Here is a 24,264-nt window from a genome sequence, read left to right as displayed (position 1 = left end):
GGTCAGTCCAGCACATCTGTCCCTGCCACATCCATTGCCACAGCACTCCCTCCTGCCAGCAGAAGGGTAACCAGGTCTAACAGGTCAGGCATGGCTTTCCCAAGAGCACCAACTCCCCAAAGGTGGTGTGTTCTTCAAGGCTCTCAATATAGAAGGAAACTTCCTGACTATAGAACTTCAAAGAAGTTTCTCGCTGATACAATAGGTTTTGCTTTTCTTCTCTTTGCCTGCTGATGTTCATAGCAATTTGCATGGAGAGTACACAGAAGCTGATTGAGTGATGATCCCTTTTTTTTTAATCTGGGCAGATTTTGTTCTTTTCTTTTAAAAAAACCTGTTTTATCACCAGACCTTAGCACATGGCCAGAGAGCCTTTTAATGGAAGACAAACTAGTCTTGATTTCTCTGTTAATTTTTTAATGTTATACAATACTATGTATTTTGGACATCCATAACTGCCTGCTTCCTTCAGCCTTTGTTATAGGCTTATTGATAATAATTATTTTATAACCCAGCTTAAAAAAAAAAAGAAGCTTGAGTGTTAGTACATTGTCTGTAATTGCATGCTCACGATAGGTCTTGAACCAAACTCCTACAAATAATGGAAGAATCACAGACAGCTTAAATACCAAGGAATGGTTGGTTTGGCTTTGTTTGTTAGTGTGAAGGACACTGGTATAGAGAGTGAGCTTATTTGTGTACTAGAAAGCCATCTAGCACAGGAGGTTTATTCCTTACTGAGGAGTTAAGGAATTCTTTGTATAGAGGACAAGCTCTCTCTCAAAAACCTAAACTCATTTGTCTGATATTTTCCATGCATTATCAAGCTGTTGTCTTCAACTGTTTTGATGAACAACTGCAAAAAGGATGCTCCTGGGAGCATCAAGGATTCAGTCAAGACAATAAAATCTGGATGCCCAAATATTTATCATGGAAACAGACTCTAGAATGAATTGCACTCTTGGTATAACTGCACCAGCACCCAAAAAAGGAAACAGAAAACTTTGTGGAAAATTCATTCTTGCACCTTTTTTGAGTTCTTTCAAACATCCATAAGGCTGGTAAAAGAAAATAGGAATAGGAATACACAGCTAATACTAATTAATAGGAGAGAGAGACACTTGTTTCATATTTGATTTTATTGAGCTGAGATACAGGTAAGAATTAGTGGCCTTTTACATGCTTACTTCGGAATTATAATTTTTTTTAGTAATGCCTAATGAGTAAGGAGAAAAATGTTTAAGGGAAGCTGTAAATCAGAATCTAAATGGAAAATAATTTTATGCTGTGAATGATACACTAATCAATATGAAGTTTCAATTTTGATATTAGAATTAATGAGCTCTGCCTTTTCTTCTTCATAAATATTTAAGGCCCGCCAAAGAGTTAAATGGCAAAAGTAATTTCATTTTTATCAGCTCAGTTACTTCTTTTTTTAGCCATTTACAATATCCAGCTTATTTTGGTGGAAATACTAGTAGCTCTTCCATTAAATTTTTAAGGAAAATATTGCAGAGCATTTTTTCATAGGCACGATTTTTGATGTATGGTTCCAGATGTAAAGAAGCTGTATTGTGTGTTCTGAGGTTTTCCTATTGAGCATTTCTGAAATTTCAGAAATGAACACTAAGTAGGTCTAAAAGATACAGTATGGGGTGCATGAGAGATGTTTTTGACACAATAGGGTCAGAGAAGTTAAAGACACGTTCTTTGTTGGCAATTTTGGCAGAAATACTGAAACACAATGTGGGAACTGCAAACCTTATGACATTCGGTAAAATGTGAAAAGTTTCAGGTCTGTAATATATGACTTGATGTCATGTATATGAGTTGGTAGCTTTTGCACAATATATATTGAATCTCACTTTTTTTGTCTGAAGTTTGAAAAGATTTTCCCAGTTTAAATAACTCATGCTTGAAGTGCAGCGTGAATTTAAAACTCCCCATTGTCTAAGTGTAAAAAAGTTCATTTCATTGTGTGGCAAATAATTTAGTCTGTATTCTTACCTCAATGGGTCCTTATAAAATTGTAAACCATTTGGAGAAAGCTTTGCTATCTCAACGAAGGTTTTATAAAGACAGGCAGATATGAAAACAGGGCAACAATTTCCCAGCTGTGTCCCTGGAACCTCTGTTAGAGCACCCCTTACTTTGCTGTGTCTTTTATTTGCTGCTCTTGTGTGGGCTGCAATAAATATACCACAACTAGACCCTTCTGCTTTTGTCAGCTGAGCTCCCCTGGTTTCCCCTGTTGGAATGTAGCATTGTGTTTTGGGAGGCAGCACTGGGTTTTCAGAGCCATTTCAGAAAAATGCCTGTAAACCTTTTCTTTGTAAATTTGTTCATCCTGTATTCAACTACATTTGCACTGAGGGAAGTGGGAAGATCCATCAAATTGGGTACATTGTACTGGAGATGCTCACTTGACTGGGAGAGAGACTGTCTGCATGACAGCAGGGAGGGAACCTAAACAGACCAGTGAAGACACCTAAAACCAGCTGTACTGGATCCAACCAAAGACTTATGTTCTGAATAAGGCAAATCCAGAGGTAATTCACCCGTGATGTGTACTGTAGTGCCATTGCAGGGACATAACAGCAAGACTTAGTGTGAAACTGGTCAGAGGAGAGGTCATTAGAGCCACACAGCTGACTGGGGCACCTGACATACGGTGGAGGCTGAGGGAGCTGGAACTGTGCAGCCTGGAGAAGGCTCAGGGGCTCTTATCAATGTGTGTGTGGGGAAGCAAACAAGGTAGACTCAGACTCTTCTCAGTAGTGCCCAGTGAGGACAAGAAGCAATGGGCACAAGTGGAAACACAGGAAAATCCATTTAAACGTAAGGAAGCGCTCTTGTCCTGTGATCAAACAGGACAATCAAACACTGGACACTGGAATGGCTCACACAGAGAGGTTGTGGAGTCTTCATCCTCGGAGGAAAAGCCAGCTGGCTACAGCCTGGTTTGGAGCAGGGGGTTGGACCTGAGATGATTTCCTGAGGTGCCTTCAGCCTCAACAGTCCTGGAAATCTGCATGTAGATGCGCCAAGAATTTAACCTTCTGCTAATTTGGGTGCCACCAGTGCCTGCAATTCTTATCTTCCTTTTTCTGCTCTTCTTTCTGGTGCTTCCAGGCACAGCCATACCTCTTCATTTTCCATTCATGCAATCTTAGCATTTCTATTGCAAATTTCTACATCCCAGCAGTCTTTACTGTACTCTCAGGGATTTCCATTACTAAAGTTTGTATCAATGGGTTTAGTAACCCTGGATGACCTGCTATTTTCTCTTATTAATTTGTCAAATTGTTTGTTGAACATATTTATAGTTGGGGGCTCTTTCCTTCCACAACACAGAATGGCAACTAATTTATGATAAATCCCATGGGGGATAAGTTCTTCCTTTTATTTGCTTTACAGCCACTGCCTGGGAGTTTGCTTTGGCATCCACTGGGTCTTGTGTCAGGAGAAATAACAAATAATGGGCCTATATTAACCTTTCTATTCCAGTCATGGTTTGAAGATTCTACCTTATCTTCCATCAGTCATTTCTTCTCTAAACTGAATAAGCACAGTCCACTTCCTCTCCTCTCTTCCAGAAGTCACTCCACAGTGACTGACCATCCTTCTGGCTTTTCTCTGTTCTTTTCCTGCTCTGCCACATGATTTTTGAGATGTAGGAATGAAAGGTGTGTGAAAGACAGGTAGGCTGAGGTGCTGAACCATGGCATAATACTGTGTTTGAATTTTTGTATATTCTGTTTGTATTTTTTCTTTATTCCTTTCTTAATAACTCCTAAAATTCCATTTTCTTCACATGCCTTCACTGAGCACCACCAAAGCTCCAGAATAAAAAAATGTCAGTCCCAATACCAGCTCCTGAGGAACATCAGTAGTCACTGCTTTCCACTTGGACAGTGAGATGTTGACCACAGCTCTTTGAGTGTGACCATCACTATTACACGTGATTTGGATACCACAGTTTTCAGCTCATTTACTCTTTTAAAGAATCTGAATAGATCTGTTCTGAATTTCATCCCTGTGATCAAGGCCCCTAGACTGACATCCCGGATTAACCCCATGTATTTTCAGCTGGGATCCCAAATTGTTTCCTGCCAAGCTGCCCAATAAGCAAGTCAGACTTCCTGATTTGTGCTTTCCTAAATTGCTCATATGCTCACTCTGAAAAGGAGCGACATATTTGCCATCTTTCCTTGCTATGGTACTGACAATTCTTCAGACTGTAAATTATACTGGCCAGTAGTTTGAGAATTTTATATATTAATTTCCTTAGGACTCCTGGGCAAATGTCACCTGCTCCAGCTGATTTGTTATTGCTTTAGTGATCTATTTTAAAAATTTTCTCCTGACTTTTCAATTTGAGAACTGTCTTCCAGCTCATTCTGCTGAAAAGAAAGAATCCTCTCTAAGTTTCTCAATAATTGGTCACAGAGAAGTAGTTTTTTTGCCTAACTGTACTTCTGCAAGAGCTCCTATTAGACTGTGATTACCTATCAGCCCTAAAGGCTCCCTGAGAGGCTTCCTGCTTGTGATGTTTTAGAAATAGATTCTTATTGTTAGTTTTTACTACTTTAGAAAGTTCTTTCTCAAAGTCACGTTTATCCATTCTTACTCTGGTTTTGGTTTTGACATGCCTTAATTTTACTGTTTAAGCATTTTCTCCATTGTGTACGAACTGTGCATTTTGAAGCACGTTTTCTTGTTTCTAATATTCGTCTTAACTCTGGTGCTTAGCTCTACTATTTTTTAATCTCGCTTTCTTCAAAATCTGCAGCTGTACATGTATTTTTTCCATGGTTTCTGAAAACACCTCTGTACCACTTGTGACTAACTTTGGTTGATTCTTTTTTTATTTCTTTCTGTCTAACTTAACCATTAATTGTTCCTGGCTGAGGTTTTAAGGTTTGACATTTTAAGTCCTCTAAGGAGTTAGATTGTGAATGGTCAAAATTTTCAAAGGTAACGATTTGAATGTCTTCTGAGTTGAGAAATTAATCAACCAACAGTTTCTTTCTTTTTTTTTTTTTTTAAGTTCTCTGCCCAGTTGCTTCAAGAATACAGTCACTGCAGGAAACATCAGTTGTCCATGTATCTGAGACCATCAAATTGCCTCACTCCTTTGTGCTTTCTGTCCCTCCAATGGCGCTGATCTCACTCAGCATGTCTCCACTGACAGGTTGATATTGTTGTCATCCTGTCTTTTCCCAAGTACCAAGAGATCTGAAACCCCCTGATGTCAGCATTTAAACCCAGACATCCTAGGTCAACTTTACACTGTTAGACTTCTACCATTTGAATGGGAAAAATATTTACTTGTGCTCCTCTTGTCTATTTTGCATAAATGGGACTTTATTATTGAAATGGTACTGAAAAGTCATTGTTTCATACCAGAATTTTATTGATATCAGATCTAATTATGATTTTTCATAGGATAGAGAGCTTTTACTGCTTTCCCAGGAGAGATGAGTCATTCCAGTCTTTGTGCTCTTTCCACAGCCTTTCATTTTAAAACTCCCCTGACACTCTTCTAACTTTAAGTGCCTACAATGTGACTTTTTTTTTATGTAGACAAGAGATTGTCTTTCCTCTGTAGGCCTGTTTCAAAAGTGTCCTTGGTTACTAGTTGTTCCTATTTCCTAATTAGTCCCTGTTCCCTGATCAGAGAGACAGAGCAGTTAAACAAAGTGCTAATTTATAGAGCATTTGAATAATTATGTACCAGTTGCCAAGGTTAATGTATATCCTCTGTTAAACAAACATCTGTTGCAACAGTGGAGTGGAATCTGGTCTCTCCTGGAGTGGAAAAGGTTGTACCAGAGCTTGAATTAGAGATATTAGCCTGAATTAGTCATGTTGCTTGCAGCACAACTGGTTTGTTCAGAGATATCACTGTTATCTCCACAGGACAATGCACTGTTTTATGTAATCTCACCTTTAATTCCTTATAGAGTACATGAGTAAAGACAGATATCCAAAATGGGGGTCACAGCCACCAGTGGTCCTTGGTTCTATGAGTACTCTCCAAGCAGGAAGTAATTTAAGTCCAACAATAGGAAATGCAGAGAAGATACTGAGGTTGGAAAATATGTTTCACAGTAACTAATGTATGTTTAATTCAAATCTGGTAGATGAAGCCTCTGTGGGACCAGGATTCACACTTAAGAAAACTCCTCTGGGGTTTATTACCCAAGACCATCTGTGGAATGTCTTAGATGTAGCAAAAGCACTTGACATGAGATTAAGGATGTAGAAATGGAATGGTCATTTTGATTATATATGCACTTGCAGAATATCCCTAAGGCTTATGTAACAAATTATTATTACACAACATTACAAGAACTTCATATATGCACTGACTTCTTTTTAATGTTGACTAGGTTCCAGTGTGATGAGAAATTTGACTGACATTAGGTGAATCCGAATGTAGTAATTTGCAGAGAAAGTATCCCAGGCCCAAGAATGAAGACAGAACTATGGTGACATCTTTTTTATTATTTGTGTAAGTGTAATTCATATTGCAGTCAGCATAGATGTGAAGATTTGGCCAGTTCTTTCAAACTCTGAAGTATCTAACTCAAATTTGCACTCTGAAGTATCTAACTCAAATTCAGTAGAAAAGGCTGAAAATTATATATGAAACCTATCTGCAAAATGTTGATCCATTTGAAACCATTGATGAAGACAAAAGACACTTTCCTGAAAATGTAACTGCATGTCTCCACCACAGGTACTCCTCCAGGAGATAGATACAATTCCTTAAACTTGGTGTCTCACTGACTGTTCCAGCAAGTAATGAAGACTGAATAAGATGAAAAGATTTGGAAATATAATTCATTATTCTAGGGTCTACATATCTGAATATGTAGACCAAATGTCCAAAATAATCTGTAAAATATTTTTGGAGTGAATGAGCAAAATATCACTGAATGTTGCAGTGAAGGAGAAAATGAGAGTTCATTTCCAGGCTCAACCTGGCTTGCTGCTTCCTTGTAATAAGAGACCATTTCAACACAGGCAGCTTATAAATAAAGTCTTCTCATTGAATGTGGAAAATATTGCACACGTTGTGTAATGTATATGTTAAATAAAAAAGTCTCCCTTGTTGGATTGGCAGCTTGAGACTGCTCCATTAGCTCAACAGCAGAGTTGTGGGCCCCTTGGCCCCATCCCATCAACCCTAGCTTGGCTTGGGAAGTTAATTTTGAATTTGGCATGGGCACAAATTTATTTAAGGCAATGTTTGTTAGATTCTAGCTGGTGAATGGAAAATATTGTGTTTGATGCCCAAATTGTGACCTCCTGTGTAGAACTTCAGCAATGACTTAAGACTAAGAATAGGAGAAAATATAAAGTGTAGATGTAGATGTACTTCAGCGTTTTCTGCTACTATGGCTCCAGCCAGCCAAAACACTCAACAGCAGAGCCCACTAGATAAAATCCTAGTCCTGCAAGTTGCTGTATGATTGGACCCCAAAATTCCTCATCAGAAAAAGCACTTTGAACTGAATTTGCTAAACAAAAGGGGTTAACAGAATAAGATTTTGCTGGATCTAAGTTGCTCCAAATTAATTTCTATTTCCCCTTCAGTCAGAGTTGGCTGTCAGGTACTTTCAAGGACTTTTCTTTGAGCATGTGCAATTTTCTCTTCCCTTTTCTTAAAAAGAAATTGACGGTATTTCTGCACTACTAGCTCTATCTACCCTTCAGCAATTTTGCCCTCTTGCCTAGCTCTTTATTTTGTAGATGACTAATATTGTCTCTCCTCATCTTTCTCACCCTCTTCTTGCTTCCAGCTCTCATAAACACTGTCATTGCCTCGGTTTCTGTGGCCCACATAGCCTTTGACCAGACTAACAGTGTTACAGAACCACAATACCGTTGCTGGGGAAGCAGAGGAACTTTAATAACAAGATCCTTTTATGAGAGAAGGTAATCTTTCTGGGAAAGAACAAATAAACTTGCGATTTTGTTTTGAAATATATTCTGTTTATTTTCAGCTAAACCCCATATTTTTCCCATGTTGTTAATGTTTTCAGGTGCCTTTCTCATTTTTTTATGGTTGCTATGACCTTAACATTCATCAAAGCTGAGTAGCTAAAATTGATTCGGTTTAGACATAGCAACAGAATGAGTCATGTCAGTAAACTTGTTCAACCATTTACTGAAGTCTGGAGCCTCATATGTGTCTGCAGTACACACGTGCTTGAGAGGAGCCTTGCTCAATGGCTGCCCTGAAAATGACATTCTTTGGGTCACTTTCCACTGGTGACTTATCCTTGCTACTGCTGAGCACTTGTGACTTTGCTCTGATTTGTGATGTTTTGGCATCCACAATGACTTGGTGAAAGAGCCCAAGGGTAGAGCTTGGTTTGGGAAGGAAGAAATAAGAGCAACACAGCCATGTTACCCCTTGGCCCTCAAAGCAGGAGTCGAGTTGGAGAAAAATATGGGTAGCATTCTGGCATGTGGGTCAGACAAATTAATATACTGACACTTTCTTGAAGGAAATACAAGTCATTTGGGCTGTATGGGTTCCCCATGAGAAGCCACATTTGTTTGTTGTGATATCAGAGATAAAGATGCCAAACTTGCTTTGTGTAATGCAGTAATCCAGCATGTGAGCCCTGGGTTTTTTTGGAAATTAAGAAAAAGACATGCTTAGAAATCATATTTATTTAGCCAAGATCCTAGTAAATTGTTTAAGGGTGAAGTCAGCTATAGTTCTTTGCCTTCAAACAAACAGAAGACAACCTGGATAATATGAATATTATATGGCTGAAACTTTTAAAGGTTATTTATGTCTGTACTATGGTTGCTACAAATGACTCTTGTTCAGATATACTGTCAAAAGATTCAAGAACATAGAAAGTATTTTTGAGTACTGCAGAGGCACAGACAGGGTAGTTATACTTGTTCTGGAAAGCATGTATCTGAATTTCATTAATCTTACTCATTCAACCATGCTTTTCTAGGAAAAAGACACTCTGCCACTGAGTGCCCAGTTTTTTTGAGCTCAGTTATCCTGACTACATGTACAAAGAGCAACAAACAGACTACAAGTCAGCTCTAGCAATATCTTTAATTTGGTGGTCAGCAAATTATAGGAAATGCTCTTCCACTAATCTTGCCAATACATTTCCACAAACTTTCTCCCAGTAACCACATTACTTCTGCTACCCAAATCACTGTAGTTCCTTGAGCTGCATTTCCAAGTGTCTGACTGGTGGCTGTTGAAGAATGTCTTGAATGTAGGGGGGTGGGTGTCAACAGCAATGTGTCTGATTCTTGGTGGCAGAAATTCCACGTGAAGTGCCTAAATTCAAAGATGTGCACAAATAAGCAATGGTAAATGCTAGTATGTTGGCTTTTTCTGGTGAGACTGCTATAATAAAAGCACATGGAAAACGTGGCCTGCATCTTTCTGTTGAATGATTAAAACAGTTATTGCTGCTGCTTTTGAACTAAGGTGTATGTGTAAAATTGTATTTACTGGTGCTTGCAGGGAACATGGAAGTTTTAAGTGGTTTGAAGAACGTCTGAGATGGAATTTATGAGTATGCTGATATAATGAAAAATGAGGAGCCTTATGAATCTTACACATGGATCTAGTAAGTAACCTTTAACTCCTGTAGCTCTTTTAGCAGAACTGGACTGCAAAAATACGTATTATCTGAAGCAAATTATCTTCTTGTAATGTGCCTGTCACCAAGACAGCATAGCTGAGCTTCTGAATACAAATAGTAAATATTAATAACAAGACTTCAGGGGAATTTTGCTGATTTGTTCAGGCTATCATCTCAGGATCTCAAGCTTGAAGGTGATACCAATGCAATCTGATGCGAAGGGAAACAGCTGAGTTTTGCACACTACATCCCAAGTATCTGTGGGGACACACTGAAGCAATGCTGGCTGTAGTGAAACACTTTAAAAGCAGCCTTGAGCTAGTGTAGCTGCTTTTCAGTGTGTGGCACATGTAAAAAAACATCTTTATACAGGTTCAGTAGTATTCTTTGGCACACTAATATTTTTGTAAATTATGTGTTTTGCATTTAATATTTATGTGGAGTCTGTTTGTATGTTAGTGTTTATGATGGGATAGCTTCAAAAGGTTTGGAATTCCAGATTCAGCTAAGCATTTAAAAGGTCAGAGGCTTGTCCAAGGCTTATCCAACCTTTCAAGTATGAAAACCCAGAGTGGAAACAGTCTGATGGGAATAACATATTGCCCTCAAATGGAGCCTGTCTTCTAACCCCTTTTGTTCCTTTTGTTTTCCCACCTCCATTTCCTCCTTTCTGTGTCGTTCCTGAAGGAGGATCATCCCTTAGACCAAGCCTTAATGCCCTCTAAAGTCACACATTTTCTAAGGACTGATTACTTCTATAAACCCTACAGATGCTAAATCAGGTCTGCTGTACTCAAGTTTCTACCCTGCTACCCAGGACTGTTTTATATCTGCTGCATTATGTGATTTTTGTGCTGTTTTATTATTTTTTACATAAACCTTTGATTGAAGGAATACATCTTATTCCTGGAGTGGAAAGCCAATAAGGCTGGTGGCTCCTGCATCCAGCAGAGCATTTTTGTAGTTCTGTAGAGGCTGCAAAGGAAATTGTGTCTCTTATCCAAGAAAATTTGCCCTTACCATAGGCAACTCAATCATCCCTCTGGGAACACACTGGGAAAGCACTCTTCGCTCTCCGGTGTTATTTTGATGTGGATACGAGAAAAAGCAAAAGAGCAAAATGGAATAAAAATTTTAAAATACTTATTTTCTCAGGCTATCTAGTCAGGTTTCCCTGGTATTTTCTGCCTATAGTTAAGGTGGAAATAATGGCAAGAGAAATTCCTTGCTGACATTTTGGTGCTTTCATCCGGTCCCACTTCTTACAGAGGAGAAGACAATTCTGTAAAGGCTCAGTTAAGTTCAGTTCAGGATTTATACAAGTTTGGATGAATTTGGAATCCAGATAATCCAGATCTGAGTACACTCAGTCTTTGATGAATTTGAATTTTCTCTTTGGAATCCAAATTATTGGCAAGTCCTCCTTGTTGTTAAAAAAAAAAGTGCCTCAAAGTACCTCAGAACAAGAATATATTTGAAACCTGATTGCCTGATTTGGCAGCTTGCCATCTGAAATTGTGTCCCAAGAGGTCAAAGGCTGCAGTAATGACATGTGGGATGCAACTGCTCTGTCTGTTCTTCTGTGTGATAGGGCCAAAGCAACCTCTTACCTGCTCTCCTCTTGCTCACTCTACCTTGTTTCTCCTTCTTTGATGAATAGTTTTTAATGTCAATAATTTTCTAATGTTTCAGGGTTTGGTTTTTTTGTTCTAATTGTTCTTTTTGTCACCTCAAAACCCCATGTGAGTCCAAGCTTTGCCTGACATGCAGGGTCAGCAAAGAAGGCAGAGGGAAATTCTTTGTCTCTGAAATTGTGGTCACAATGAGAAAACAGTACCCAACTGCAAACAACCACCACATCTGTTTTCTTTACTGAAATGCTTTATTCTTTGAGAGCATATAAAAAAGTAGAGTGCCATAGGTTTCATGAATAAGTTCTCACAGAAAGTGTAAACAATTAGAAAAATTATTCCTCCACTCATATTTGTTTTTCTGTTTCTGTCTGAGTGGTAACCTTAAGCCTGTGTGAATTACTGTGACAGGGAAAGCCTGCCAAGCTCTCTCTCTGAATAGCACGAAAATGTCTCTGGAATCTGCTCTGTGTGAGGAAAGCACAGACAGTACCTTTCCTCCAACTCTCACAAATTAGTTTGGTAAATAAAATATGTGACCACAAAAGGGGGGTAAGAAAAGGAAAAAGGGATGCAGCCATCAATCAAACTAATTTAAAGAATGGACATGCCCTAAAGAGTGTATGTTCATCCACAAATTATATCATACTTTAAAAAGGTTACTTCACTAAAATATTTGTGACAGAACATAATATTTGTGGTATGTTGCCCAAAGAATGCATATTTTAAAAAAATGTACCAAGTAATAGGAAATTTGTGGCCATTTATCTTATAAACCTCTTTCCTGTTTTAGAGTCAGTGGGTCAGAAATTCACTGCTATAAACTACACAGACCCATTAACTTCTAACAATGGAAAAGAGGTTCTAGGAAGAGTCTAGGCAGGGTTTGAAAGCCTTCTGTCTAGAGTGGTTTTCATCTTTCTATAAAAGCCAAATAACAAAACTGTATCTGAAATAGGGAATGACCTATGCTAGCAGGCATGGGGTTGACCTAAGCCAATTTACTCCCTTACACACGTATGCTCTGGAAAGGCTGTTTTGAAAGGTTTTGGGGGTTTTTTGGGTTGGTTTTTATGGTTTGGGTTTTTTTTTGAGACGGAGGTGAGAAATTGTTTTGGAGATTATAGTGGTGTTTCCAGATACAACAGTCCCTGCTTTAGCCTTAGGTGGGGGAGTTTTCCATTTCCCTTTCAGCTTATATTAAATTACTTTGCTTTCTTGTCATAGGCATAATCCTTTGATGAGAAAACCTTGACAGCATTTCAGCCGAGGAAGAAAGCCCGCCTCTGCAGAGTCACCAGAGACTGGCTATTGCTAATTGATTCTACATGGAGAGCCCTCAGTGGTGACAGCCATCAGTCTGAAACCGTGAGACAAAGAGGTTTTGACCTTCTTTGAAGTGCTGTGTGCAGGAGCTCTTGGAAATGTAACAAGTTTCTCTTCTCCTGCTGAGGTCTTTGGTGCCACAGGTGGAGTCAGGGTGATTTGTTCTGTGCATGTTGGATGGGTAGGGATGGAGGGATAACCTTGGGGGGACAACCTTTGGGTGCAGCACTAAACTCTCTGCTTTGGTGGAGGGGAGATGGAGAGGCCACTCGACCCTAAGATTTTTCTCAGTTTTAGAGCAATCCATGCAATGACCTTGTGATGTCTTTTCTAAGGCCTTGATTTCACTTAGAAATCTGCCCTGTGGAACAATTGGCTGCAAGTGCAAAATCATTGTTCGTCTTGCCTGATGCTGATAGATGAGGTTCCCAGTGGGAATAGAGCTATGCTCTCACTAATCCAGCCTGTGTCCCAGGATTGGGCAGTGAGAAGGTGAGAGAAGGGCAACTTCTGGCACAGTGAACAGCACAGATATGAGGTGGAGGAGGTAAGCACACCAGCAAGGCTCTTGGGGCAGGTGCTTCCCTGTGCCAGCAGCCCCCAGCAGCCAATGCACTGCACAGGTTGCCCCAGGTCCCAGCAGATGTAACCCAGACTGCATCCTGCTCTCTCAAACCAGCTCCACTTCTCTCTGCTGGCACTTGCAAGTGGGTTCTCAGCTGTTGTCTTCTGCAGCTGGGACAGGAATAGTTTCCCCAGCCTGGGGAATTTATTTGCCCTTGGGCAGTATCTCTGCAGGATGGGCACCGTGTATGGCAGCAGATAAAACCTGCACATGCCATGGAAAGTTGTACTCCATCTTTCCTACTCTTCTCTTACCCCCAGCAATGCCCACACAGGGGTGCAGGAGGCTGGGGAGGGACAAGCATCTTGCTGTTTCAGTGGGCCTGTTTGCTGGCATAATCCAATGTGCTGTGACAACCTTTTGCCAGGCTAGCAAAGAAAATACTTTTAAGAAATTGCTGCTGATCCCAGAGATGAAACTGAGAAGCTGATAATGGTGAGCTGTTATGAAAGGCATATGATGGTAATGCAGTACCTTGGCAGCCTCCTCTGAAAAGAAAACAGGACATTCCTGGCACACCAGGTAACACTTTGCTTTAGAGTTACTGCCACAAAAGGCTGATTAACTTCTAAAATACAAACAAAGCCCCTGGGCCCCATTGTGAGGACCAGATAGCAAAAATTCAGATATTCTGTACAAGTTAACAGGGGCGTCTGTAAGTATGAAGAGTGATATGTTTAATGGGGTCTGACCTTTAGGTTTGGGGCTGAATTTATTCATTATACATTAATTATTTCATATAGTTAATCTTAAATGAAGCTGTAAATTTCATATTTGTCTTCATATGACCTAAACATATATTTAGAGAGAAATGTCACTGAATGTTGGGAGGCTTATAGAATGGAATGAAATTATGCTTGAAAATGGAGTTTTGGAGGAAGGAGTAACTGATTGGACTTAACAGTCTTGCATGATTTCAAAATCTAGATTTGAGCCTGTATATAAAAAACATTTGTCTTGGACTCATTTCAAGTAGATTTTTATATCTTATGAATGGCATGATTTAGAAGTTCTTTCCCAATCAGTAAACTTGAAATTACCCACAGCACTCACATCTCAGGAGTTCCAGAGTTCAACTGAAAGGTGTTTTCAACAGCAGTATTTAAAATTATCCTGGTTTTGTGATTGCCTCTTGTGAGATGTATTAAGAATAGCACAGGCTGTGGTAGCTGTGTCATGGATGGAGCAAGTCAACACCCAAGGTTTTCAATTAATAGGAAATTTTGATGTTTTGTGGTTTGTGCTTCTGAAAATAAGTGCGACAAGTAGGTTAGTGAATAAACTTAGCAAGACTGAAAGCTAATTATTATTTTTATTCCTATTAGTATTTTCATTTGACTACTCCACAAAAAAAATCCAGCCATTTACGCAGCTCTAATTCTGATGATGTGAGATTTCTTTGACAGAAGTATTTTCTTTTTATTTATTTATGTTAGTAAAAAAGCTAAAATGCCTTGCCTGAAAGGGAAAATATTTGGATTGGAATCGAAGTTCTCTGCTACTCTGTGGGCATGAGAGTTGCTTCTGTGGGTAGGGTCTGCAGCCAGATGGCATTCAATACACTCTAAAGCCAGAGCTTTTCCAGAGAGCCCCTCCAAAAAAGGGGAAGCTGTTGTACGACAACTTGTCAGGTGAAGATCCACAAGTATTAAGGAATTGTATTTTTACTGTGTGTTAGACCTTGCTTGACTATTGAAATAGTTTCTGGAATATTTAGGATTTTTTCTAAAATAACAGTTTTGGAAAGATAACATTTTTTTTCTTACAAGCTGCAAGGGAAAACTTCCAACATTCTGTTTGAATTATTTGCAGTTAAGTAGGATAAGACAACGTGATGTTTTTAATAAACCCATAAAATATGTTACTAGTAAAGATGGATATCTCAGGAGTAAAATGTAAAAACTGGCACGTGTAAAGATCTGTCTCAGCTAATCAAGTGTAGTTTTAAACAATACATTTTGCTTCCTTAAATTTTCCACTATGGAAAGCAATTACTTGTTAATGTAAATGAGAATGCACTTCATATTGTAACCTCCATCTAGTCAAGTGTGTTTGACTTACAATTCTGAAAATAACCCCACTTCAAAAATTCAGTAGTAATTTTTGAGAGCAGGTCAAAGCTCCACAGTCTTTCCAGAGCACTGGCAACCAGTTCAGTCCAAACTATGTTTACCTTTCGAGATTCATCTATTATAGCATTTGTACATGATGACACCATTACACCTGGCTTCTCCGTGGTGTCAGTAAAACACGTCTCTCTGACCCTTTGCCTTTTGGAAACTCCCAGGAATTGGTTACCTTTCCACAGTGGATGGGTCAGTGAACAGCACCATGCTCAAGGAAGGTAACATTCAACCCTCAGTCTTGTGCTGAGCTTCCTGGTCCAGCCTGTCCCGTGCAAATACAGGAGATGGGATGTCACCACATCCTCTGGTGTGTTTGGATGTGTGTTCAGGCAGGCTGGGGGGCAATGGGGAACCCAGCAGCTCAGCTGGCCAAGTGGGAGTTGTCACTGTGCTAAGGGCTAGGATGGGCAATATCTTGGAGAACTGCCTTTTTCTCCTCAACTCATCTCATTATATATCTTAGTGGGGTTTTTTTGCAATCTCCTGGGAAAATAGGCAGAGGGAAGAAGGCTGATAAAAAACCCCCTTAAAAACTCCCTGTATTTCATGCTGGTTTTATTGCTGTTGGGGACTTTGACATGAGGGACATGTCATTCTCTGTCTTTTTCTGTGGGAGAGCATGAACAAACCTTTGAAAAAGCTTCTACCAAAAAAATATTATTGGTCTAATTTTATGAAGGGTTACGTTGCTGTGGTACGCTTCCTTGTGCTCCCTCTGGAAAACTAGGGAAAAAACCTCAGCATTTTTGAGAGTTTTAGCTGGAAATAGAGCATAAGATACTGCCTGTGACTTGAAAATTGTCCCTCTTGGGGCTCCAGATACCTTTACCTTTACTTAAATCTATAAAGCATGGCAAAGCCTGGAGGGCCATTGAATGTGGTTCATGGTTTGGGAGACAGTGGAGGCTGGTAGTTGCTTTTTTAGAATGGGGAAACAGCCATTTTCACTCTTAAAAGCTGAGTCCCTGAGTGTACCCAAGAGCAGCAGCCTACAAAGGGAATACAGAGGGGAAGATACTGGAGCTGGGGCTCTGGTCTTTATTCCTTTGATTGAATCATATTCAGTTGTTCCTGAAGTCCTGGTTCTGGCCTGGGTCTGGCTCCCATTTTCCTCCATTTCTGATTCACTAATTTAATTCACACAGGCTTTTGGCTCTCCAGCAAATGCCTGCTGATATTAATGAAAATCCTCCCCTTGACTCAAAGGGACTTTGTGTCAGTCTCCTGAGATACATGGACTAAAATGTTTCCTGATGCCTTTAGGAGAAAGTGCGTTGGAAGGAAAGATTTTCCCATCCCACCTGCCTAGCCTTGGCAACTTGATTTTCTGTGGTGCTCAAAAAAAAAAGAGCCTTTGGACATGTCATCTTGTCTCTGTTGGAATCATTTCTGCCATCTTGGAGACATCACCTTTTTTATATCCCAGTGGAACCCACAGAGAACTTCTGTCAATTCATGTGTTATAAATTGTGTTTGAGTGTGAGCTGCAGTTTGATTGAAAATGGAACCCAATCTTATAATGCAAAAGTCTTCACTAAGCAATTGTGAAAATCCAAAGCTGTAGATAATTTCACAGTAAGTAAACTTTCCTCAGCAATTCATTGTCAAGATAATACCATAACATTATTTAAATTCTACAGGCTGGACTGTAACATATGTTTCCTCTCCTAAGATATTAATCACCAATACATCACAGGAAAAAAATCTGGCATATTTTTGTGCTGTATCAACTAATTTAAATTGACTTTCTTAACACTGTTCGTTATTAAGGATTTCTAAATGATCAGTACCTGCTCTCTCATTCTTTGCACTTATTTTTGAAACCATTTGAAAAAAAGCCGGAAGGTGTGTGCCCAAAGCAAATTTTGGCATGTGATTGATGGTGAAATAACCCAGAATGGCAAGTTTCACTCTAGATTTTTAGTAAAGCAAGAAAAGTACAAAGACCAGGCTAATTTGCAGATCTGAATGCTTAAACCTCCTTAAAGTGTAAGTCTTACTTTACCCAAATCTCAACTGACATGCTTTTGATTTCTAACTGTAGGCTACCAACAGTTTCTTAGGGTAAAATCTAGCAAGTCAGTTCTGCTCTAGTCACTTCCATGAAGCCAGAGGCATTTGTACCTGTGAATGGAGGGGAAAAACTGAACTAGAGTTAAAAATCTGGGAATGGAGGCAAGTGCACTGGAAATGAATTTATAAGTTCTGTTGTGAGCTTCAGCTCAGTGATTACACTGAGTTGTTTCTCCCTTGTAAAAATCTCAAAGAGCAGAACTCCCCAGCTCTGTCACCCTCACTTCCACATCTCTTCTGCATAAAGCAATAATCCTTTTACATCACTGATTTTAGGAGGACAACCTTCCTCCTGCTCTCCCTGCTATCTGACATAGGAAAATGGCATCTCTGCCTGCAGTAAGCTGTGGGAAATTGCTCCTGTCAGACCTCAGCTGACATCTCTGGGGAGTGGGTTCCGATCCTCCCCCATCTCTGCCTGACATTTGTTTTATTTGGGGATCACCAAGAGACTCAGTGGTGTCTGAAGAGAGGCTTACCCCCTCTGCCTGTGAGCTGTGACCCCTGGGTGATGGGGATGGTGGGACTCTATGGCACAGCTGGTGCTCCCTCAGAGCCCCTCAGAGCCACCCACGGCTGCTGGCTCTGTGTCTGGGCTGCCCCTCTGTAGAGACAATCTCCAGCTGGGGCAGGAGGGAAGTGGAAGAGCACTAGGCCCACATCATCTCCTTTGGCTAGGAATAATGTTTTGTGATCTCAGGTCTCCAGCTGCTCCTCAGCTTCCTTCCAGGTTCAGGCCTCTCTCCCTTGTGCACTGACCTATATGGGGAGATGATGGTGACAGCAGCCACAATGAGCCAGGACACACCCTGAGCCCAACCCAGCCACACAAAACCTCTGCCCAATGGGCTGGGATTGCTTCCATTGATCTCAGCTACAGAGAGTTTTTATTCCCTTCTAGCAGCAACAAAAAATGCAGAAAGCATTCACAAGTTGCCCATCTCTTGCCCATTATCATGCCTGTGTTTTTGCAAAGCACAAAGCCAAACCAAGGCTGTTGAAACTGCTCGTTACATCCGTCTGTGCCACATTGCACGGCAGCTGCAGCATTTGTGGTGAAGTGATTAAGTGGCTTTTGGAGCTTGGTAATGGAATGCAGATACTTGGACCTCCTGGTTATTTGTTCAAGTAGTCTTGGTCAGTGGTAACCAGAAGTTAGTGATTAACAGACATTATTGTCCACTTAAATAGGCAGTCGCAGCTCTGCTCCCTATAATTCAGCTGTCTCATCGAGAAAGCTCACTTATTCAGGCAAGCAGTACTCTTGTGCCTCTGTCAGTAAAGCCTTAAGATAGCTGAGGGCCATGTGTTTTTATTTGTTTGGTTTTTTACTATTTTGGTTGTGCCATGCAGCAGAATTCCCCAGAAATATGTATGAACTTAAAAAGGCTGCACAGAATTGAGTTGAGTTTTGTTTTCAAATGAATGCAACAAATCACATCCAATATTTCTATTGTTTGGTTTTAGGGCCTATTTATTATTAACGTTTTCACCCAGGAGTTTCCTCAAGCAGTCTGAGGCAAGCAAAGCTGCTGAAATGTGGAATGGACTGTTTATCTGCCTTTCCACATTTGGCCCACAAAAACTTTCACTAGGTGAAGCAGGGATGGGTCCTAAACTGGGAAGAGGGACTTTGTAGGACTGGTACTGATGTGCTTCCAGTCTTTGGATGTACCACGCTGCAGTGGAGAGGATGCAGAAGCAAAGGTGGGTTTGGCCTCAGCACAGGAACCACACCACTGTCTTTGGCTTCCGCAGGAGTGCTGGGACTCAAAGAGACTTGCTGTAGAAACAAGTGGTGGGTTTATGATTTAGAGCAACCTTAAGGTCAGCCCTTGCTCTAAATGTGCCCCATGTCTTTTAGTACCTAAGTATTTTTGAAAAATCTGAGCACCATTAATTTCCTTGCTGAGTTTGCCATGCAGAGGATTGGTAGGTGCTTGAGAGTTACCAAAAGTCACCAGTGCAAAGGGGTCCACAGCTACACTGACTTCAGTCAAATACAAATCTTTCAGCCACAGATAAAGTCTTTTGTGATCAGGGCTGATCTAGACTGACAGAGCAACACTGAGCTTTACCTTTATGCTGATAAACAGAGACTGGCAACTTTAAATCAGTTGGTGGAACTCTACTAATCAATACAAAATTTATTCAAAAGTGTTAGAACAAGGAAAATGATCAAAAGATCAAAGCACTAACAATTTGATTCTAGATGCTTAAGAGGCTGCTCTTTTTCAATCAGCTACATCTGGGATATTGTGTTCAGTTGTAGGACCTACTCCATATAAAATACATTGAAATGCTAGCCAGAGCTCAGAAAACAGTGGTACAATTAATCACAGGGATGAGAGATAAGACAATTATAGACAGATAAATGGGAATAATAAAAAAGAATAAACTTCATGGACAGATGAAAAGGATTTAATCTGTGAGAAGTGAAATTTAAAAGAAAAAAAAAACATTTTAGGCTAAGCAGCAGAATATCACAGGAAGAACTTCAGAGAGCAAAAGTGCTATAAGGAATAAAGTTGGACTCAAAAAACCTGCAAATTTTAGTAGGTCTTTGTCCTTTGTATTCTCTGATTTGCATCAGAGAATACCAACAGAGTAATAACACCCAACAGAGTAATAACAGTATCTTCTGCTCTTGAAAGTCAGAAATTAAATGGGAATGGATTTTCAAACTGCAAAATATTGAAACCTATCAAACAGACTAGTTGAATGTCCCCATATACAACCCAAATAGATTAAATTAACAGGAGCATAGGTACAAATCTGGGACAAGGTAAATCTTGCTCTGGAAAACCACACATCAATGTGTTTCAACAGCTGATGAATACAAAATGTAACAATCTGGAATCCAGGTGTTAGGAGCAAGATGAGAGAGATGAGTGATTGGCTCTGTGTGTTTAGCTGTTTGGGGATCTCAGTCTATATTCACCAGAGATGGTCCTAAGGCTGAGATCACCAATCTAATTTCACTTGTCTCGGCCTCAGTCTGGAAGGAAGTATGGTCCCTAATGGAAAGACCACTGCTTTATTTAGTAAGCCTTGTAATCCTCTTGTGTAACATGAGCAATAATATCACATTACATACACTGTAACTAACAAATTACCAAGATTGATATTGTAAATCCATAGAGAGAATGACAATTTACTACCCCCCTGTAAAGCATTTGTATAATCCAAGCTACAATTCCTAGCACAGAAGCAGAAAATAACATCATTAGGCAATTATTGCAAACGTTGTTTTCATTTCTGCAGAGATGGTTCTTTTTTAACCTAGTTTTTCAGTCACGATTTAACCAAAGACCACTAATAAATGCAGACAGTCTCTCAGAAAAACTGAAGTGTTAACTTGCTATACAGCTGCTAGGAAGAAAAAAACTTTGTGATTTAAAATACATGATTTAATCTTAACATACTCATATTTTAAATGGGCAATAAAGCCTCACAGCCTAGAAAGAAGAGTGATGAACAAAACCAAGCATATTTTCTGTTCTGTATTAAAAAATAATGTGTCTCTGGCTCACAGGGTAGAAAGATGATTCCAGTTTTATATTTTTCCTATTTGTAGGGTAGAAACTGATGTTACTACAACAGTGTTTGGGAAGATGCACTCTAATAGGTGTCTGAATTCCCAGCTGGACCCAAAATCAAGATCATACCAGAACACACTGTGGGTAAGAGAAGAAACATTAGCAACCCAAACAAATCTTTTAAACAGAGATGTGTGCAAGTGTGTGGGCAGTCTCACAGCCCTTGGACTGCCACAACCCAGCCCTTGACTGTGTCACTCACCAGCAGTGTTTGCAACAAGAAAATGTGGGCTGTTGAGCAGCAGTCAACCCAAGCCACCACGCTGCTTCCTTTGGCTCTTCAGTTCCCTTCTTTCTTCTCACTCACAGGCATCAGAATAGATCTCTGCACGTTTGGAGACAAAACATTGCATAGCTGAGCACTGCAGAAATAGAATAGGGTATTTTGACAGTTAAAGATATACATGTGTTAATAGAACCACAGGATGCCTTGCCCAGATTTTCCCTTCTGTTTCAGACAAACCTCCACTGAGAGGTTACTGAACTTGCCCTCTCCTTCTCCAGCAGCTCTGAGTGCTGTCAGCCAGGGCAGGTGATAGGAACAACACTCCATTTCTGCAGGACACAGTGGGTCTTCAGGATAAAAATGTACAAATTTCATTTAGTCTTTTCTTATGAAAAACAGGGAATGATTATTTCCCAGCAATAAGTTTGTAGGTACACTGGTAAGGATAAAGTCAGATGCTATTTAAATTGATCTAAAAGTTATAAATTCCTTTTTATAGTAGACTAAAACAGATCTAAAGCAGTAGTTTTGTCCATGATTACATTATAATTTTTAACTTTATCTCTGACAAAGAGACAGCTCCTCTGCACACTTCAGTGTCAGCCCTCAAACAGGCCTGTATGGGAGAATGACTAATTTCAGAAGAATAAATGCTGGAGAATAGAAATGTGGGATTTGTTTCTGACCGCTGAACTCAAACTAATTAATTTACCTCTCTGTGTCTTGTTTCTTTCCCCATACCTTTTCTTTTAAAAATTTCATTCTTTAGATTACAGGATTCTGTCATGCTATGCACTAATATGGCCCCCAGTGCAATAGTTTCTCACATCTAAGGATAATTTGCAGGTGGGAGTAAATCCCATTGCTATTGCAGCCAAATTCCCAGTGGTATAAGAGGCCACTCTCTTTGCCCTTCTCCCCCTCCTCTTTGATTTTCAGCTGCTATAAACACCTCTCCTGTACCTACATCTCAGCATGGAGGCGGCAAGTGGTTTGTTTTTCTTGCAAGACACAATGTATTTTCTAATCCTGTACTTGCTCTTCTGGAATTACTGAAATGAGTAGAAGTTTACAAACCTTGAGTGAAACATATTTAGCATGAAAAAAAATAAGAAAAAGAAGAAATTACTCAATAGAACTGTGTAAAAGGTCAGGCAGAAAGTACTGATTTGACAAGTCAGATCTGTGTGTGAATGTGCTGTCTAACACCATCCTAGCAACATTGTCACTGCTGTCACTGATAATATAACCAGGGACAAGATCTGGAGAGGTAAGACACACATTTCCTGGGTCTCTCGGCTTAGGTAGTTTGTCAGGAGCTGTGAGATCCTGTTAAACTGAGATGCAAAATACAGTTGTTTTCAAAATTCATTGCCAGTGGCAGTGACAGATGTTTTTTGGAATGACACCCAGTGAGCTGTGAAACTCATGTAGTCAAGTACTTGTCCACTTGTCCCTACTTCATGTGTTATGGGAATATGTTTACACTCACGCTGTCTCAATTTTTTGATCTTTTTTCCCATCTGGATGAGGTATTTTACAGATGCAGCATTGCACACATTGCAGAAGGTGGTAGGTTGAAGTGGGCAGCTCTCCCTTGTTTTGTCTGGGGAGTTCTCCAAGATTAGCTGTTTGTAGGGCACAGTGGATTTAGGTATTAAATTTATTTTGTCAGACACTAGAGGGGTAAACAATGGAGCTGACATCTCCACCCTGGATCTTGAGACAGGCCACAGTGATCATTTTAACCACACACAGGTTGAAGCTGAGGATGCAGATACTTCCCCACAGTTTGGTGTTTCTTCCACATCCCCTGTTGGTGTAGCATCCACCTCTTCTGGCTGAAGTCTGTGCCCTGAGATGGCTCTGACAATGCTCACACCTCTGTGTAGATGGGGCAGCTTCTCTGATGCACACCTGGGGATTGTGTGAAGGCACAGGCAATTGTGGGTGGTGTTTGCAGTGGGTCAGCATCCCCAAACTCCACCTTCCTGGTAGCATTTTCTCTGAACGCTGACAGAAGAAATGTTTTTCCTGCCATGGTAATCCCTCCCATTTTTCTACTCTACATTAAGAATTATTATGATTATTGTGTCTTACTCCTTAATGCATTAAGAGAAAACAGATTATTTTTCTTTGGACTGAAGAATTAGATCCTAAGGTGTCCCATTACTGTGGACACGTGCACATTGCATATTTTCTTGTGCTCAGTATCATTTTATTATACCGTGCTTCCTTTGAGGGTCTGAGAAAGTCTTTGCAACTTTTCTTCTCTGGCTTTTCTCATTCTATGTTGCTTCTCACGTTACATTAAAAAGAAAAAAATACCATCACAGGGCAGAGGTAAGTGGAGTTGTAGAACAGGGAATGTCAGTACATGAAAAGGTGTGCTCTATTTCGGTGTACTTTGCATTAGTGTAATGACTCTCAATACGGGGCTTACTTTTCACTTGTGTGTCTTGAATAAGGATTGAACTCAGGGACCAGAGTACCACAGGGAGTACCCAAATTTAGGATAACAGAGGCTGCTTTTCCTGTAAATCTGGGATAACTCCTATGCCAAATCCCTTTTGAGCTGACAGAGATAAAAGATAGTCCAGGGAGCCTAGCGCAGCCTCAGACTTTTCTGTAGATTTCCAGATCTGGGAAAAACATAAAATCTCATTTTACCTTCTTTTTCTCTTGATCTGTAAAATGGAAATGAGATTTCACTACCTCAGATGTGTACCATAAGTTTTTTTGAGAAGTTCAGATATTAGTAATAGAAAATTTGTAAATCCCTAAAACAGGCAGATGTTTGTGCCTAAGAATATTAGGAGAGAAATACATGTAGACTTTAAAAGGAAAGCTCCTTTTCATTGTAGAGATGACTAACAAAAGGTTTGTCTAGACAGGAGTTTATTTGGAATGGTTCAGAAAAAGTTAAAATGGAGAGGTACTAAGAAGTCAGGGAATGGACTAAATTGCTTGATTCCAGAAAAATTATTTTGTGTTAATGATACATGGTGCAGTCATTC

Source organism: Lichenostomus cassidix, chromosome 3, assembly GCF_008360975.1.
Source record: "Lichenostomus cassidix isolate B80296 chromosome 3, HeHo_3.0, whole genome shotgun sequence".
NCBI lineage: Eukaryota > Metazoa > Chordata > Aves > Passeriformes > Meliphagidae > Lichenostomus > Lichenostomus cassidix.
Note: the sequence above shows the minus strand (reverse complement) of the source record.